Source organism: Xenopus tropicalis, chromosome 6 (assembly GCF_000004195.4).
Source record: "Xenopus tropicalis strain Nigerian chromosome 6, UCB_Xtro_10.0, whole genome shotgun sequence".
Classification (NCBI taxonomy): domain Eukaryota; kingdom Metazoa; phylum Chordata; class Amphibia; order Anura; family Pipidae; genus Xenopus; species Xenopus tropicalis.
The window spans coordinates 10,385,915-10,406,325 of NC_030682.2; positions in this window are offsets into that span (position 1 = coordinate 10,385,915).

The following is a 20,411-nucleotide window of genomic DNA, read 5'->3' on the forward strand; positions in this document are numbered from 1 at the left end:
CAAGCCCCAAAATAATCAGACCTCTGCCTGAATGTAGCCTGCTATAGGAACCATCTCGGTCTATATAATGGTCTTGGGACCTGGAAACCCTCACTGTTGATCTTAATCACCCCCCTCCATTGTAAGGGTAGCCGAGCAAACTTCTGTTATGGGTGTACATGGATGATGTTTAAATGTGTAGTTGAGGAACAGCTGGAGAACATGAATGTTGGATACACTTGCCCAATTCTCTAGGCTGCCATACATGGGCCAGTCCTGTATAGTATCTGACGAATGGAAACTGTATGAGGGACCATACATCATACGGCCACCTTCCATTTGTGAAGAAGAGCTGCATCTTCTCTACAATTCCTCATCTGCCCATAGCTTGGCACAGGGATCCCCAACCTTTTTCACTCGTGAGCCACACTCAGATGTAAGAAGTGTTGGTGAGCCAGAATAGCATGAAAAATGTTCTTTGGAAAAGCCAAATAAGGACTGTGATTGGCTATTTGGTAGCCCCATGTGGACTGGTGGCCTGCAGGAGGCTCTGCTTGGAGTAAAACTGTGTCTCTGGGCTTCCAAAACTTGTCTCCAAGCCAGAAATGTAAAAATGGCACCTATTTGAGCCACTGGGAGCAACATCAAAGGGGAAGGTGAGCAACATGTTGCCCCCACGAGCCACTGGTTGGGGATCACTGGCTTGGCAGATAACTTTTTCCAATATGGCTGATTAATGAAGAGTCAAAGATCCAAGGTACTTAGATATCAGACAGGTCAGGATCTTCCAGGCAGCACTTAATACAGGAGTAATGTCACAATAAAATGGAGTTTACTGGACACGGAACCCCAAGGTGACTGATGACATCATTAAGCATCATTTTAAGGTCAAGTTTAAGCGAAACCATATGACTGGGTAGCAATGTGCCCAAAAGGATTGTTCCTAGAACCCATACAGCTCTGTGCTAACTCTCTCTAATGGAAGGAAAATATACCAGAGTTAACCCCGCTTACACATTCCATTTGCTTTCCTTAAAACCACCTTATTTTCTTTGTAAATGCAATTTCTGTTTAAGCGTTAGCTCTCTTGTTGGGGCTTAACTGCAATTACCATAAACGTCTGTGGGAATCCATGTTTCTTTTGTACAATTGGTTTATGCGCCATTCCTGGCAGAGCCAGTTGCATTGTCTGGGCCCGATTACAGTTGTTATAAAGTCCCCACCTTCTGATGGATCCGATTACCGAGGATAAAGACGTAAGGAGAGCGCTAAGAAGAAAGCCCAGTCCTTCTGGAAGAACAGCTGTACTAACACGGGCTAGGAGGCTTATTCAGACTATTGCCGCTCAGCCGGGGATCACTGGCTAACAAATCCTTTCCCAAATTAGCAAAACAATCAAAGATCTTCAAGAACGTTGTTGCATGTTCTGATAGCAGTCAAAATATTTACACCCGGCATCTTGTTTGGAGTTTAGCAAATCCATCTCTTAGCTGTCTCCGTTTCACATACAGTAGATCATGGATTCTAACGCTGTGGGGTTGGGGTCAAAAGTGGGCCCCATGCTGTTTAGGTTGGGGCCCCTTTTTAATATCGTGGCATTCCACAGTAGTAATGATTAGGTTAGCCCATTTAGAAAATGTTAAGAAACATGGTTTAGATGTATAATAAAAGTATCTGCTTGAGAATGCAGTATAGTTTTAGTATGTACCTATTTCCCTTTTCCTTTCCCCGTTCCTTTTTTCTATCCTTTTCTTTACTTTTCTATACTTTTCTTTCCTTTCCCCTCCTTAACTTATCTTTTCTTTCCCTTCCCTTCCTTACCTTCCCTTCCTTTCCTTTCCTTTTCCTTGCTTACCTTTCCGGTCCTTACCTTTCCATTCCTTTCCCTTCCTTATCTTTCCGATCCTTACCTTTCCTTTCCCTTCCTTACCTTACCTTTCCTTTCCCTTCCTTACCTTTTCCTTGCCTTCCTTTCCTTTTCCTTCCTTCCGTAACTTACCTTCCCTTCCTTTCCCTTCCGTACCTTACCTTTCCCTTCCTTACCTTCCCTTCCCTTCCTTTCCCATCCTTAACTTGCCTTACCTTACCTTTCCGTTCCTTTCCCTTCCTTACCTTTCCGTTCCCTTCCTTTCCCTTCCTTACCTTTCCTTTCCCTTCCTTAACTTTCCTTTTCTTTCCCTTCCTTAACTTTCCTTTGCTTTTCCTTGCTTACCTTTCCTTTCCTTTCCCCTCCTTACCTTTCCTTTTCTTTTCCTTTCTCACCTTTCCTTTCCTTTTCCTTGCTTACCTTTCTTTTCCTTGCTTACCTTTCCTTTCCTTTGCCTTTCTTACCTTTTCCTTCCTTCCTTCCGTACCTTACCTTCCCTTCCTTTCCCTTCCTTTCCCTTCCTTTCCCTTCCTTTCCCTTCCTTTCCCTTCCTTTCCCTTCCTTTCCCTTCCTTTCCCTTCCTTTCCCTTCCTTTCCTTTCCGTTCCTTTTCCTTCCTTCTGTACCTTACCTTTCTGTTCCTTTCCCTTCCTTACCTTTCCTTTTCCTTGCTTACCTTTCCTTTCCCTTCCCTACCTTTCCTTTCCTTTCCTTTTCCTTGCTTACCTTCCCTTTCCCTTCCTTACCTTACCTTTCCATTCCTTTCCCTTCCTTACCTTTCCTTTCCTTTTCCTTGCTTACCTTTCCCTTCCTTACCTTACCTTTCCGTTCCTTTCCCTTCCTTACCTTTCCTTTTCCTTGCTTACCTTTCCTTTCCCTTCCTTACCTTTCCTTTCCCCTCCTTACCTTTCCTTTCCCTTCCTTACCTTTCCTTTCCCTTCCTTACCTTTTCCTTGCTTACCTTTCCTTTCCCTTCCTTACCTTTCCTTTTCCTTGCTTACCTTTCCTTTCCCTTCCTTACCTTTCCTTTTCCTTGCTTACCTTTCCTTTCCCTTCCTTACCTTTCCTTTCCCTTCCTTACCTTTCCTTTCCCTTCCTTACCTTTCCTTTCCCTTCCTTACCTTTCCTTTTCCTTGCTTACCTTTCCTTTCCCTTCCTTACCTTTCCTTTCCCCTCCTTACCTTTCCTTTCCCTTCCTTACCTTTCCTTTCCCTTCCTTACCTTTCCTTTTCCTTGCTTACCTTTCCTTTCCCTTCCTTACCTTTCCTTTTCCTTGCTTACCTTTCCTTTCCCTTCCTTACCTTTCCTTTCCCCTCCTTACCTTTCCTTTCCCTTCCTTACCTTTCCTTTCCCTTCCTTACCTTTCCTTTCCCTTCCTTACCTTTCCTTTTCCTTGCTTACCTTTCCTTTTCCTTCCTTACCTTTCCTTTTCCTTGCTTACCTTTCCTTTCCCTTCCTTACCTTTCCTTTCCCTTCCTTACCTTTCCTTTCCCTTCCTTACCTTTCCTTTCCCTTCCTTACCTTTCCTTTTCCTTGCTTACCTTTCCTTTCCCTTCCTTACCTTTCCTTTTCCTTGCTTACCTTTCCTTTCCCTTCCTTACCTTTCCTTTTCCTTGCTCACCTTTCCTTTCCCTTCCTTACCTTTCCTTTCCCTTCCTTACCTTACCTTTCCTTTTTCTTCCTTTCCTTCTTTTCCTTTTTTTCTCCTATCCTTCCTTCTTTTCCTCACCTCCAAAGGGTTACAAAGATACTGTATATCAAGCTTTTCTGTTGCTTTTCTAAGACTTCAAGATGGAAAATGCATTAGGAAGGAAAATCTCAGAATAGCGTATTTTTCCAAGAATTCATTTAAAAATCACTGCCCCTTTTGTAGAAAACACATAACTCTGTGATATATCTCCGCTCGCATGGTGTTACCTTCATGAATCAGCAAATGTCCAGAAATGATAGACTTGTACTTCGGCAAGGAGTCAGGAAGGAAGAAAGAGACAATGCAATAAGGACATTGAGTTGATAACCTTGCACATTAGGAATCAGTATTAAATTGTTGCTTAATATAGATGCCATTTGCACGGCCCTACAGAAAAGAACCATAAAGATGTCACAAGGGTTGACCTGCCACTTATCTGACTGATTCCAAGGCCAAAGGGTCAGCTGTTGTGTGACTTACCCATCCAAACAGGTCGGCAGATATCAATAAGGAGTGGATCAGAGGGGACGTTAGTTGGAACTATGACTCCTCCAACTTCCACATCTATGAGCCAGGAAGGAACACTGGAATTTCAGCATGGACAGATTTCTGTTGAAATTAACCAAATGAGTAGCCAGTAAATACCCACATGATTATCAACGGCATCCAAACCTGTCATATCACCTGACTGAATCTTGGTATGTATGCCAAATAAATAAAGTCTGTATGGCAGGGCTCCCACTGGGTGTATGGGTGTCTGAAGGTAGCTCCTGTTCCACTGTGAGCAGCCACAAGGAATATGATTAGTATCTAGCATATTGGCTGGCCCAGAACAGAAATATTAACAAAGAGAACGCGCTGGGGCCAAGGACCACGCTGAGGCACGCAGGTAGTAGCCAGGGGTGAGGATGCAGTGATGGCCGGGTAAATGAACTTGGGGGGCCATATCTGGCCTGCGGGCCGTAGTCTGAAGACCCCTGGAATAGAATGTCCCAGTTGATAAGATGGAGGTCTTGGTTGGGTTTTATAAAGGAGGTCACTAGATTATGGACGTAGTCTGAGGACCCCTGGAATAGAATGTCCCAGTGGATAAGATGTAGGTCTTGGTTGGGTTTTATAAAGGAGGTCACTAGGTGATGGACGTAGTCTGAGGACCCCTGGAATAGAATGTCCCAGTGGATAAGATGTAGGTCTTGGTTGGGTTTTATAAAGGAGGTCACTAGGTGTTGGAGGTGATAATGAGGCTAAATAGTACCATTCTGTGTATAGAGAGACAATTAATTCCAACCTGCTCCATGCAATCATATTGCAGCTTTCTGTGACTCCCCCCCCCCCCATGTAATTACGGCCAATCTATGTGTCTAGACTTAAGCCGTATATTAAATACAAACTGACAGACAACACTCGCTGCCTCTTACGGGGAAATCTCATTTTTTTCCCCCCTTAATCCCCCATTTTATTCATTTTCCTTTCTTCGGCGTAAATGTTGGCACTAGTTCTATGGTTACCCCCAAGCCCGGCGCAGGAATGCCCGTGTCTAAATGTTATTGCTGCTATCAGAAGCCCAATATCCTGCGCTCGTAATTACTCAGTGGAACAAAAAGTATTGGCTGAAAGGGGATCCCAGAATTTGGGAATTCCAGGGCGAAGCACAATGCGGACTCTATGGGCACCACAACATCTCCATTTAGCACTTAATCCCTTCGGCAAATGCATGATGGTGCACAGATCTCCAATTGACAGCGGCAGGGTCGCCCCCCCTTCCCCCTCCTGAGATTGCCCCTCCCCCAGCAGGAAAATATCTCCTCGAACAGGGAAATCCCTGATACAATCACTCACTTTTTAAAAAAACTTTTGGGGGTATTTTCTGTTTCAATAACCAGAGGAATAAATAGTAATAAATAGTAAACTAGTTTACAATCTAGTTTACAATCTAAGGTCTTCCCATCAGTCCCTGCCCCAGTGAGCTTACAATCTAAGGTCCCTATCACAATCCCATCAGCCCCTGCCCCAGTGAGCTTACAATCTAAGGTCCCTATCCCATTCCCATCAGTCCCTGCCCCAGTGAGCTTACAATCTAAGGTCCCTATCACAATCCCATCAGTCCCTGCCCCAGTGAGCTTACAATCTAAGGTCCCTATCACATTCCCATCAGTCCCTGCCCCAGTGAGCTTACAATCTAAGGTCCCTATCCCATTCCCATCAGTCCCTGCCCCAGTGAGCTTACAATCTAAGGTCCCTATCACATTCCCATCAGCCCCTGCCCCAGTGAGCTTACAATCTAAGGTCCCTATCACATTCCCATCAGTCCCTGCCCCAGTGAGCTTACAATCTAAGGTCCCTATCCCATTCCCATCAGTCCCTGCCCCAGTGAGCTTACAATCTAAGGTTCCTATCACATTCCCATCAGTCCCTGCCCCAGTGAGCTTACAATCTAAGGTCCCTATCCCATTCCCATCAGTCCCTGCCCCAGTGGAGCTTACAATCTAAGGTCCCTATCCCATTCCCATCAGTCCCTGTCCCAGTGAGCTTACAATCTAAGGTCCCTATCCCATTCCCATCAGTCCCTGCCCCAGTGGAGCTTACAATCTAAGGTCCCTATCCCATTCCCATCAGTCCCTGCCCCAGTGGAGCTTACAATCTAAGGTCCCTATCCCATTCCCATCAGTCCCTGCCCCAGTGGAGCTTACAATCTAAGGTCCCTATCCCATTCCCATCAGTCCCTGTCCCAGTGAGCTTACAATCTAAGGTCCCTATCCCATTCCCATCAGTCCCTGCCCCAGTGGAGCTTACAATCTAAGGTCCCTATCACATTCCCATCAGCCCCTGCCCCAGTGAGCTTACAATCTAAGGTCCCTATCCCATTCCCATCAGTCCCTGCCCCAGTGGAGCTTACAATCTAAGGTCCCTATCCCATTCCCATCAGTCCCTGTCCCAGTGAGCTTACAATCTAAGGTCCCTATCCCATTCCCATCAGTCCCTGCCCCAGTGAGCTTACAATCTAAGGTCCCTATCACATTCCCATCAGTCCCTGCCCCAGTGGAGCTTACAATCTAAGGTCCCTATCACATTCCCATCAGTCCCTGCCCCAGTGAGCTTACAATCTAAGGTCCCTATCACATTCCCATCAGTCCCTGCCCCAGTGAAGCTTACAATCTAAGGTCCCTATCACATTCCCATCAGTCCCTGCCCCAGTGGAGCTTACAATCTAAGGTCCCTATCACATTCCCATCAGTCCCTGCCCCAGTGAGCTTACAATCTAAGGTCCCTATCACATTCCCATCAGTCACTGCCCCAGTGAGCTTACAATCTAAGGCCCCTATCCCATTCCCATCAGTCCCTGCCCTAGTGAGCTTACAATCTAAGGTCCCTATCCCATTCCCATCAGTCCCTGCCCTAGTGAGCTTACAATCTAAGGTCCCTATCACATTCCCATCAGTCCCTGCCCCAGTGAGCTTAAAATCTAAGGCCCCTATCCCATTCCCATCAGTCCCTGCCCCAGTGAGCTTACAATCTAAGGTCCCTATCACATTCCCATCAGTCCCTGCCCCAGTGGAGCTTACAATCTAAGGTCCCTATCACATTCCCATCAGCCCCTGCCCCAGTGGGCTTACAATCTAAGGTCCCTATCACATTAACATCCGTCCCTGCCCCAGTGAGCTTACAATCTAAGGCCCCTATCCCATTCCCATCAGTCCCTGCCCCAGTGGAGCTTACAATCTAAGGTCCCTATCACATTCCCATCAGTCCCTGCCCCAGTGAGCTTACAATCTAAGGCCCCTATCCCATTCCCATCAGTCCCTGCCCCAGTGGAGCTTACAATCTAAGGTCCCTATCACATTCCCATCAGTCCCTGCCCCAGTGAGCTTACAATCTAAGGTCCCTATCACATTCCCATCAGTCCCTGCCCCAGTGAGCTTACAATCTAAGGTCCCTATCCCATTCCCATCAGCCCCTGCCCCAGTGAGCTTACAATCTAAGGTCCCTATCCCATTCCCATCAGTCCCTGCCCCAGTGAGCTTACAATCTAAGGTCCCTATCACATTCCCATCAGTCCCTGCCCCAGTGAGCTTACAATCTAAGGTCCCTATCACATTCCCATCAGTCCCTGCCCCAGTGAGCTTACAATCTAAGGTCCCTATCACATTCCCATCAGTCCCTGCCCCAGTGAGCTTACAATCTAAGGTCCCTATCACATTCCCATCAGCCCCTGCCCCAGTGAGCTTACAATCTAAGGTCCCTATAACATTCCCATCAGTCCCTGCCCCAGTGAGCTTACAATCTAAGGTCCCTATCACATTCCCATCAGCCCCTGCCCCAGTGGAGCTTACAATCTAAGGTCCCTATCACATTCCCATCAGTCCCTGCCCCAGTGGAGCTTACAATCTAAGGCTCCTATCACATTCCCATCAGTCCCTGCCCCAGTGAGCTTACAATCTAAGGTCCCTATCACATTCCCATCAGTCCCTGCCCCAGTGAGCTTACAATCTAAGGTCCCTATCACATTCCCATCAGTCCCTGCCCCAGTGGAGCTTACAATCTAAGGTCCCTATCACATTCCCATCAGCCCCTGCCCCAGTGAGCTTACAATCTAAGGTCCCTATCACATTCCCATCAGCCCCTGCCCCAGTGAGCTTACAATCTAAGGTCCCTATCACATTCCCATCAGTCCCTGCCCCAGTGGAGCTTACAATCTAAGGTCCCTATCACATTCCCATCAGCCCCTGCCCCAGTGAGCTTACAATCTAAGGTCCCTATCACATTCCCATCAGCCCCTGCCCCAGTGAGCTTACAATCTAAGGTCCCTATCACATTCCCATCAGTCCCTGCCCCAGTGAGCTTACAATCTACCCTGACCGCTGGAGGGCACCGATTAATATACCCCTAATGCAAATACCGGAAAATATTTTACTTATTTATTATTATTTTTCTACTGTATAATTATATTTTTTGTTTTTTTTTCTATTATTTTATGTAAATGCATTTTTATTATTTCGTTTTCCTATTATATGATATTATAAGTCCCACAGCCGCAGTACGACTGCTATCCCCAATGTATTTCAGGGCTGGGAGAAGATGATACTGAGCAGGGACCCTTATCATATGGGAGCAATGTGTGAGAATGTGAGCGATATCACAGCTTTGGGCTGTACCAAGGATGGGTGAAGCTTCCTACTCCCGTCTCAGTCATTGTCTTCCCCCGGCGAATGATGTCATCCGCTTTCTGGTGTTCGAATCCCACCCTGTTTTTTTCCCTTCAGCAGAGTTGGAAAGATGAAGCCTGTTGAAATACACTCCCCCCCCCCTTCAACTCCCCCCACATTTGCTTTTCAGACTATAAACTCACATTCTGGAACCTGACATTTAACCTTCCCCAGAGGGCCCAACGTCTGTACAGGCAGGAAATCAAATTGACCAGCCTAAACTCACATTGGCATGTTCTGTATGTGCAGCATGGAAACCAGTGCGGCCTTCACGTGGGGCTGACTTGTACATGTGCCGTCATTTATTTCAGTGCAGGTGTGTCCCAGTACAAAGTGCAGACTGACAAGCTGCCCGGGGGGGGGGGGGGGCTGGAAAGGGACCCTAGGCCCTGACTGATGCACAAAATCTAAATATATGTGTGTGCGGAATTAAATCCTCCCCCCGGGTCAGGGGGGACCCAGCAAGGTTTCACCATAAGGCTTGTTTGTTGAAATCTTGGTAAAATAATTCTGATTTATAGAAATGCTTGGATAATGGAACATCTTATTTTACATAAATAATTAAAATACTATTTACTTCAAAACTATATGTCAAATTACTACAGTCTGCTACTGTGAGTGTTATAGATATTATGTTATTGTACTTTCTACTAAATACTGCTTCCCAGAGGCTACAATAGGCACCATCTCTCCCTACTATACCTGCTATCCCACAGCCCCAGTCCCTTCCCAGAGGCTATTATCCCCCCACTGCTACTATAGGCACCATCTCTCCCTACTATACCTGCTATCCCACAGCCCCAGTCCCTTCCCAGAGGCTATTATCCCCCCACTGCTACTATAGGCACCATCTCTCCCTACTATACCTGCTATCCCACAGCCCCAGTCCCTTCCCAGAGGCTATTATCCCCCCACTGCTACTATAGGCACCATCTCTCCCTACTATACCTGCTATCCCACAGCCCCAGTCCCTTCCCAGAGGCTATTATCCCCCCACTGCTACTATAGGCACCATCTCTCCCTACTATACCTGCTATCCCACAGCCCCAGTCCCTTCCCAGAGGCTATTATCCCCCCACTGCTACTATAGGCACCATCTCTCCCTACTATACCTGCTATCCCACAGCCCCAGTCCCTTCCCAGAGGCTATTATCCCCCCACTGCTACTATAGGCACCATCTCTCCCTACTATACCTGCTATCCCACAGCCACAGTCCCTTCCCAGAGGCTATTATCCCCCCACTGCTACTATAGGCACCATCTCTCCCTACTATACCTGCTATCCCACAGCCCCAGTCCCTTCCCAGAGGCTATTATCCCCCCACTGCTACTAAAGGCACCATCTCTCCCTACTATACCTGCTATCCCACAGCCCCAGTCCCTTCCCAGAGGCTATTATCCCCCCACTGCTACTATAGGCACCATCTCTCCCTACTATACCTGCTATCCCACAGCCCCAGTCCCTTCCCAGAGGCTATTATCCCCCCACTGCTACTATAGGCACCATCTCTCCCTACTATACCTGCTATCCCACAGCCCCAGTCCCTTCCCAGAGGCTATTATCCCCCCACTGCTACTAAAGGCACCATCTCTCCCTACTATACCTGCTATCCCACAGCCCCAGTCCCTTCCCAGAGGCTATTATCCCCCCACTGCTACTATAGGCACCATCTCTCCCTACTATACCTGCTATCCCACAGCCCCAGTCCCTTCCCAGAGGCTATTATCCCACTGCTACTATAGGCACCATCTCTCCCTACTATACCTGCTATCCCACAGCCCCAGTCCCTTCCCAGAGGCTATTATCCCCCCACTGCTACTATAGGCACCATCTCTCCCTACTATACCTGCTATCCCACAGCCCCAGTCCCTTCCCAGAGGCTATTATCCCCCCACTGCTACTATAGGCACCATCTCTCCCTACTATACCTGCTATCCCACAGCCCCAGTCCCTTCCCAGAGGCTATTATCCCCCCACTGCTACTATAGGCACCATCTCTCCCTACTATACCTGCTATCCCACAGCCCCAGTCCCTTCCCAGAGGCTATTATCCCCCCACTGCTACTATAGGCACCATCTCTCCCTACTATACCTGCTATCCCACAGCCACAGTCCCTTCCCAGAGGCTATTATCCCCCCACTGCTACTATAGGCACCATCTCTCCCTACTATACCTGCTATCCCACAGCCCCAGTCCCTTCCCAGAGGCTATTAAGTCTGTTGAAAATCATTTAAAATTGGGAAATATTGAATAAACCCAATAGAGCTGTTCTGCCCCAATAAGGGGTAATTATATCTTAGTTGGGATCAAGTACAGGTACTGTTTTATTATTACAGAGAAAAGGGAATCATTTAACCATTAAATAAACCCAATAGGACTGTTCTGCCCCCAATAAGTGGTAATTATATCTTAGTTGGGATCAAGTACAGGTACTGTTTTATTATTACAGAGAAAAGGGAATCATTTAACCATGAAATAAACCCAATAGGGCTGTTCTGCCCCAATAAGGGGTAATTATATCTTAGTTGGGATCAAGTACAGGTACTGTTTTATTATTACAGGGAAAAGGGAATCATTTAACCATGAAATAAACCCAATAGGGCTGTTCTGCCCCAATAAGGGGTAATTATATCTTAGTTGGGATCAAGTACAGGTACTGTTTTATTATTACAGAGAAAAGGGAATCATTTAACCATTAAATAAACCCAATAGGGCTGTTCTGCCCCAATAAGGGGTAATTATATCTTAGTTGGGATCAAGTACAGGTACTGTTTTATTATTACAGAGAAAAGGGAATCATTTAACCATTAAATAAACCCAATAGGGCTGTTCTGCCCTCAATAAGGGGTAATTATATCTTAGTTGGGATCAAGTACAGGTACTGTTTTATTATTACAGAGAAAAAGGGAATCATTTTTAAAAATTAGAGTAATTTGCTTACAATGGAGTCTATGGGAGATGGCTTTTCCGTAATTCGGAACTTTCTGGATAACGGGTTTTCGGATAAGGGATCCCATACAATACCAATATATATGAGGTAGTAGCGGCAAGTGTAAGCACCACGTGTGTGGCCCTGTGACAGAATGGTTTATTCGGCCTAAGCCAGACACGGCTACCTGGGATTTGTTACTGCTCCCACGTCTCCCCACAGGCATGAAATCACCTCCTGCCGACGCACAAGGAACTAAATACAGATATTTTCATTAACAAGGCTTTAATGGCTATTAAGCAAGGATCTGAAATCCCCTTTTAGCGCGTCCCGTGCGTTCCTAAGCTCCCCATCACACAGTTTTCTTTGGTTATTAAAGCGCTCAGGCGTAGGTCAGGGTAGGGACAGTTGATGTTTTCATTACAAAAAGGCTTGTCAAATATTTTTACAGGTGCGGACAGACATGGTTACACTGATAGAGGGATGGTGGGAAATCCACATAAATAATATTTGGCTTTCAAATTAGCGGAGGAATGACATAATAATAACTGGTTCAGCGCCGCACTGACAGCTCTCTCTGACACAGCACACCGACAACACAAGAGCCAGAAAAGGGGCTAATTTCTATTTTCCTAAGTGACCCAAAACAGACCCTGGAAATCATAACACAGGGAACTGCCTATAATTTAGATGTGTTCTGTCAGTCCTTGAATAGGTGGATGCTGTAGGGGCGGGGGCTCGTCTCTTAGCAACCCCAATCGGCTTGGAATTCAGAGTGCAGTTTGAGTTAAGTGGCGAAACGACTACACTTGCCTGTAGGTAAGTAATATAGATATTACATACCTACAGATATATAGAAACATTGGGGTAACAGTCACCCTGCTATAGTTCCAGGGGTACCCAGGGCACAAATAAGCACTCACCCCAAATCCCCCCTAACTGGCCTTCAGGCTGGGCCCCCTTAGCCCATAACAAGGTTACAGATATATAGAAACATTGGGGTAACAGTCACCCTGCTATAGTTCCAGGGGTACCCAGGGCACAAATAAGCACTCACCCCAAATCCCCCCCTAACTGGCCTTCAGGCTGGGCCCCCTTAGCCCATAACAAGGTTACAGATATATAGAAACATTGGGGTAACAGTCACCCCGCTATAGTTCCAGGGGTACCCAGGGCACAAATAAGCACTCACCCCAAATCCCCCCCTAACTGGCCTTCAGGCTGGGCCCCCTTAGCCCATAACAAGGTTACAGATATATAGAAACATTGGGGTAACACGGAGGAAGGGGCTGTGTGAATGTACAGGTTTCCGTGGGTCCATCCCATAATATCTGCGTATCGGCATTAGTGGCTGCAGAGCTCACAGACGCTTAATGAGTAACCCAAGTTTCTAATAAGTCAGCTCATGTGACTCGGGACCAAGGCAGTGCATCAGCTGTTACTAAATACTTTAATCACCAGGGGTAATTAAAAAGCACTCAGGCCTAATCTGCCAATCAGATGTCAGTGCTCGGCTGCAAATGATTAATTGTATAATTATGATAACTGCAGACATATGCAATGGAATGTTTTAATTGTAGCAGCCCGGTCATTTCTGCGCTTGTGGAATATACATTATGGCTCGCCATTAAAGGGGAAGGCGATCTCCTTATCCAGAAAACTGTAAATCAAACCTGACGCTCTGTAGGTTGCACTCTGGCCTCTGCTCCAGGGGCTGCTGTGCACCATATACATAAAGGCGTATACACCGCAACCTGCTCATTGGTTATTAGTCTGCGTTATCCTCTCTGAATACTGTTTGGCCCCAACATCCTGCACTTTCGAAATGTCAAAATTTACCCAATTATATTTATGAATACTACCCATAGAAAAGCCACCACATGGGGCAAATGTGAACTAACACAAAGGGTTGTGGTGTTTGCAATAAACTAGGCTTGCCACCTTTTGGCCCATATTATAACAGCCTTCGGGTGGGGCAGTGATTATGGCAGGGACGTGATGACATGGGGCAAGAAAATGGGCAGATGGCACTGGTATAGCTATAGAGGAAGGAGACCTTGTGGTTGGTGGGGGGTGCTGTGGGGTCTGCTTGCTCTATACCAGGGATCCCTGGTGGGGGAGGGTAATGGACAGGTGGGGGAGGGTAATGGGCAGGTGGGGGAGGAAAATGGGCAGGTGGGGGAGGGTATGGACAGGTGGGGGAGGGTAATGGGCAGGTGGGGGAGGAAAATGGGCAGGTGGGGGAGGGTAATGGACAGGTGGGGGAGGGTAATGGACAGGTGGGGGAGGGTAATGGGCAGGTGGGGGAGGGTAATGGGCAGGTGGGGGAGGAAAATGGGCAGGTGGGGGGGTAATGGGCAGATGGCGGAGGGTAATGGACAGGTGCGGGAGGGTAATGGGCAGGTGGGGGAGGGTAATGGGCAGGTGGGGGAGGAAAATGGGCAGGTGGGGGGGGTAATGGGCAGATGGCGGAGGGTAATGGACAGGTGCGGGAGGGTAATGGGCAGGTGGGGGAGGAAAATGGGCAGGTGGGGGGGGTAATGGGCAGATGGCGGAGGGTAATGGACAGGTGCGGGAGGGTAATGGGCAGGTGGGGGAGGAAAATGGGCAGGTGGGGGAGGGTAATGGGCAGGTGGGGGAGGGTAATGGGCAGGTGGGGGAGGGAAATGGGCAGGTGGGGGAGGGTAATGGGCACGTGGGGGAGGGAAATGGGCAGGTGGGAGAGGGAAATAGGCAGGTTGGGGAGGGTAATGAGCAGGCGGGGGAGGGAAATGGGCCGGTGGGGGAGGGTAATGAGCAGGCGGGGGAGGGAAATGGGCCGGTGGGGGAGGGTAATGAGCAGGTGGGGGAGGGTAATGGGCAGGTGGGGGAGGGAAATGGGCAGGTGGGGGAGGGAAATGGGCAGGTGGGGGAGGGTAATGAGCAGGTGGGGGAGGGAAATGGGCAGGTGGGGGAGGGTAATGAGCAGGTGGGGGAGGGAAATGGGCAGGTGGGGGAGGGTAATGAGCAGGTGGGGGATGGAAATGGGCAGGTGGGGGTGCGGTTATGGGCAGATGGGGTGGGGATATGGGCAGATGGGAGAGGGAAATGGGCAGGTGGGGGTGGAGATATGGGCAGATGGGAGAGGGAAATGGGCAGGTGGGGTGGGGATATGGGCAGATGGGAGAGGGAAATGGGCAGGTGGGGGTGCGGTTATGGGCAGATGGGGTGGGGATATGGGCAGATGGGAGAGGGAAATGGGCAGGTGGGGGTGGGGATATGGGCAGATGGGAGAGGGAAATGGGCAGGTGGGGGTGGGGATATGGGCAGATGGGAGAGGGAAATGGGCAGGTGGGGGTGCGGTTATGGGCAGATGGGGTGGGGATATGGGCAGATGGGAGAGGGAAATGGGCAGGTGGGGGTGGGGATATGGGCAGGTGGGGGAGGGAAATGGGCAGGTGGGGGTGGGGATATGGGCAGGTGGGGGAGGGAAATGGGCAGGTGGGGGTGCGGATATGGGCAGATGGGGTGGGGATATGGATGGAGCAGAGGTGAGCCTGTTCATATAAAGGGAATCGGGCAGCAGAGACAGTGAGGAAAGGAAGGGGTTTAAGGGTATTACAAATTTACCAGCAATTACATTGGCCTGTATCACAAATTAGTAATACCGGCCCCTGCTTAGCTGGCGTTTTACCCAGGATATAGAGGAAGCAAACCCTGTGGTTCAGGCCCCCCAGGCCCCCGGTGACGACGGGGTCTGCTTTCTCTATAGTTAAGCCACAGGCTACAATTCATAAAGCCCTGTAAAGTAAAGCAGTAATTAAGGACAAAATATACATACCCGGCTGCCTGGAGAGACAGTTTGCACTCAACACATCTATTCCCCTGCCTGTTCCATCTTCACACATGGGAATAAAGGTCCCCATACACGGGCCGACTGTAGCTGCTCATATCAGTCCATTTGACAGATTCGGCAGCTAATCTGCCCGTGTATGGGCACTACCGATGGGCCTGCCCGACCAATATCTGGCCTGAACTTGGGCAGATATTGATTGGGCAGGTTAAAAAATTAATTGGTTCGTTGATGTGATCCCTGACTGTGCCCATTACAGTCATTATAATTAGATCGTTTGGCCCCAGGGGCCTAAATTCCCCCAATATCGCTCACCCGTAGGTGGGGATATCAGGAGAAGATCTGCTCGCTTGGGGACATCGCCAGGCGAGCGGATTGTTACATGTACCTTTAGATCCATGACCCTTTCAAACCCTATAGTTAAAATCCCAGCCGTAAAGCAGGTCGGAACTGCTGCTTTGGAAGTCGAAGGAAGACGGCCGACCCATTTAATAACCTCCACAAAACGGGAAATCTTTTTCCAAGCCCAAAAGCAAAGCCAGTTTTCCCAGTTTGTTTACAAGGCACCATTGGAATGGCTGTATGAGACCGACCGTACTTATTGCCATTAACATCTGCCGTCAGGGGCCCCCTCTTATTAATCGAATGGATAAACGAGGCTGAAGCAACGCAGGCCCCCGACTTCTCTAATGTTTCTACTCTCATTTCCAGACAGAAATCCTGTATAATACAGTATTGCCTTCACATTGATAAGTTGCCCCCGACGGGATTCGAACCCGTGACCTCGTTCTATATTAATCACTTGCCAGAACGTTGGTGCAGCAGGGGAAATGACCTCATGTGGAAAAGGCAATTGGTTCATTTCCTCCCGTTGCTATGTGTGACTAGATTCATTTTTTTTAGCAACCCAACGCGCTTATTGCACTCGCGGCAACAAATCAAACCCTAACCCCACGGCGGAATGTTGCCCGCTGCGCAGCCCGGTGCCAAATCATTTACTGAATGCTCTGCAGTCCTGTGTTTGGGTTTCAAAAGCTATTTTGTTAAAGGGGACCTGTTATCCAGAATGCTCGGGACCTGGGGTTTTCCGGATAAGGAATCTTTCCGTAATTTGGATCTTCATAACTTAAGTCTGCTAAAAATAATTTAACTATTAAATAAACCCAATAGGGCTGTTCTGCCCCCAATAAGGGGTAATTATATCTTAGTTGGGATCAAGTACAGGTACTGTTTTATTATTACAGAGAAAAGGGAATCATTTAACCATTAAATAAACCCAATAGGGCTGTTCTGCCCCCAATAAGGGGTAATTATATCTTAGTTGGGATCAAGTACAGGTACTGTTTTATTATTACAGAGAAAAGGGAATCATTTAACCATTAAATAAACCCAATAGGGCTGTTCTGCCCCAATAAGGGGTAATTATATCTTAGTTGGGATCAAGTACAGGTACTGTTTTATTATTACAGAGAAAAGGGAATCATTTAACCATTAAATAAACCCAATAGGGCTGTTCTGCCCCCAATAAGGGGTAATTATATCTTATTTGGGATCAAGTACAGGTACTGTTTTATTATTACAGAGAAAAGGGAATCATTTAACCATTAAATAAACCCAATAGGGCTGTTCTGCCCCAATAAGGGGTAATTATATCTTAGTTGGGATCAAGTACAGGTACTGTTTTATTATTACAGAGAAAAGGGAATCATTTAACCATTAAATAAACCCAATAGGGCTGTTCTGCCCCCAATAAGGGGTAATTATATCTTAGTTGGGATCAAGTACAGGTACTGTTTTATTATTACAGAGAAAAAAGAAAATCAGTTTTAAAAATTATAATTATTTGCTTATAATGGAGTCTATGGGAGATGGCCTTTCCGTAATTCTGAACTTTTTGGATAAGGGGTTTCCGGATAAGGGATCCCATACCTGTATAATAAAAGTCCTTTAAAAATAAATATGAAACCCAAATTCTTTATTTAATTAAATCATCCATACCTGATATAAATGTATTTAAAAATCTGAGCAATCATATTTTGCCTGCCCCGCCTCTATGCCGCAAGGCATAGAGGCGGGGCAGGCAATATATGATTGACAGCTCAGATTTTTAATTACAATTACTTTAACTTTCCATTCAGCACTTCCTAGATATCACCTAGATGGCAAATACATAAGATTGTGGGGGGATACAAAGCCCCATTGCCCCCCGATATATAAATATAAAGAGTTTCCAGTATCAGAAGTTGGGAGGGTTCGGCCTCTCGCGTTTAAACTGGGTCGGTACTTTTATTCCATTTCATTTGATTTTATTCTGGTTCTTTTCCCACCTTGGCGCTGCCATTGATGATTCCCATATGTTATATGAAAATATTATTCCAACTGGAATCAATTGTTTCCCTACAAAGCCCTAAATAGCCTATTCTGTAACGAATTGCCCCTACTTGCGCCAAATGGAAGCGAAGGGAAAGTCCAGGGGAAAGATAACTTTTAATATGTTATAGAATGTCCAATTATAAGCAACTTTCCAATTGGTCTTTGTTTTTATCTTTTTTGAATTATTTCCCTTCTTCTTCTGACTCTTTGCAGCTTTCAAATGGGGGTCACTGACCCCGGCAGCCAAACCCTATTGCTCTGTGAGGCTCCAGTTTTATTATTATTGTTACTTCTTATTACTTCTTTTTCTATTCAGCCCCTCTCCTATTCATTTATCAGTCACTCTCTCAAACTACTACTTGGTTACTAAGGTAAACTAGACCCTAGCAACCTGTTTTTTTCATTATTTGCCTCTTTCCAGCTTTCAAATGGGGGTCACTGACCCCGGCAGCCAAAAACTATCGCTCTGTGAGGCTCCAGTTTTATTGTTATTATTACTTAGTATTACTTATCTTTTCCCTCTCCTATTCATATATCAGTAAAACCACTCCCTGGTTACTAAGGTACATTGGACCCTAGCAACCAGATAGCTGCTGAAACTCCAAACTGGAGAGCTGCTGAACAAAATGTGAAATAAAAAACAAAACAAAAAACAAATAATAAAAAATGAAGACCAATTGCAAATGGTCTCGAAATAGCAAATTCTGCATCATACTAAATGTTAAGTCAAAGGTGAACAAATCCTGGCAGGGGAGGAGGGACTAAAACACTGATGTTACAAATTGTAACAACTTCCCCACAGCTTACAGACAGCCTGCAGGAACTACATTACCCACAATGCATTGCACTGGGATGCTCCTTTCCTTATTGACATCACGTGTGCAGCAGGGGATTGTGGGATTGGGAGGAGGCAGGCTGAGGTCAGGCGACTATGGTTACATTTTATTTGAGTCACAAAGTAGTCAGCCAGATCAGTAGGGGAACAGGGGGCGGGGCTTGGGAACAGGGGCGGGGCTTGGGGAACAGGGGGCGGGGCTTAGGGAACTGTTCCAAACCATATTATAACATTAAACATCATGAAAAGGCTGCAGATTTTTAATAGATGTATATTGCAAAGTTGTGTGAAATTAAGTTTTCTTTTCAAAAAGTTGTGTTTCGTGAAGTTCCCCTTTAATGTCATGCTTATGGGTACTTTCAAGTAACAGTTGCCTCATATGAGGGGGTAGCCACCCTTGCTGCCATGGTCCCTACCCACCCTAAAGTTGGGGGACATAAAACCAATGTTGCACCTATTGACACAAGGGAACCCTAGAGCTACCCCCATCTCTGAGCCAGGTGGTTGCTGCTTCAGGGTTCCTACAGGGATTATTGGAAAAAAGCTGCATTGTGGGTAATAAAAAAAACATTGTGATTGCGTCAAAAAAAATGCACTTTGCGTACAATGGTGTAGTAAGTGAAGGACCTTTTTTGTGCAATTTTTTTTGCAGAAGGCCTCAGTAAGAACATTAAACCCTAAGTAACCAAGGTCTTAGTGAAATCAGGAATAAGGGACCGGTGAATAGTGATAGAGATAGCATCAGGTAGCTTCTGAACAGGGGCCCCAAACTTTCTTACTCGGGAGCCACAGTCAAATGTAAAAAGACTTGGAGAGCAACACAAGCACCATAAAAGTTCATGGAGGAGCCAAATAAGGGCTGTGATTGGCTATTAGGGGCCTCTATGCACCCTATCAGCTTACAGGGGCTTTATTTGGTAGGAAATCTTGTTTTTATTCAACCAAAACTTGCCCCCAAGTCAGGAATTCAAAAATAACTCCCTGGTTTGGGGGCACTGAGAGCAACAGCCAAGGGGTTGGGGAGCAACATGTTGCCCCTGAGCCACTGGTTGGGGATCACTGTTCTAGAAGTATGGACATGACTGAGCAGCTTTGTGCTCCACTGAGGAGACTGTATTGTGGGACAGCTCCACTCACTAGGCTGTAGGGACCCAAGTAAGTAGGACTCAGGGACATCTTCAGGGAATCCCTTGGGACATACTGTGAGGATCCTGGTTCTATTCTTTCCATTTACAGTTCCTGGTTAACAACCACTGACACCCTAGTTTCTGGGGGAACCTGAACGTATTGAGAGTTTAAGTCCAGCCAGGTCTGAATTTGTGGCAAAGAAACAAAGGCCCGGGCCTAGGGTGGCCCAAATTTAGGGGCCTCACCTGAAGTTTGCTGACATCTAGAGCACTGGGTTCTAGGTGCACTGGAGATTTCTGCATATCCAGCCTCTAAACGACATGTACATTGTTCACAACTCTTATCTCCTCCATTCTTGTAGCTAAATTAGGCAAAGGCCTCTCTGGGCAGCACGACCTACATGTAGTAGAACCTTCCCTAAAAAAAATAGCTGATCCTGCTCTGCGTCTTGGAAAAAAATGCCTCGATTCTGCTGATTGGACGCTATAAACCCAGGCAGGGAAGCTAGCAGAGTCACATGACCAGCAGGCAATATCCCATTGAATAATAATAACACAATGAATCCAGATATTA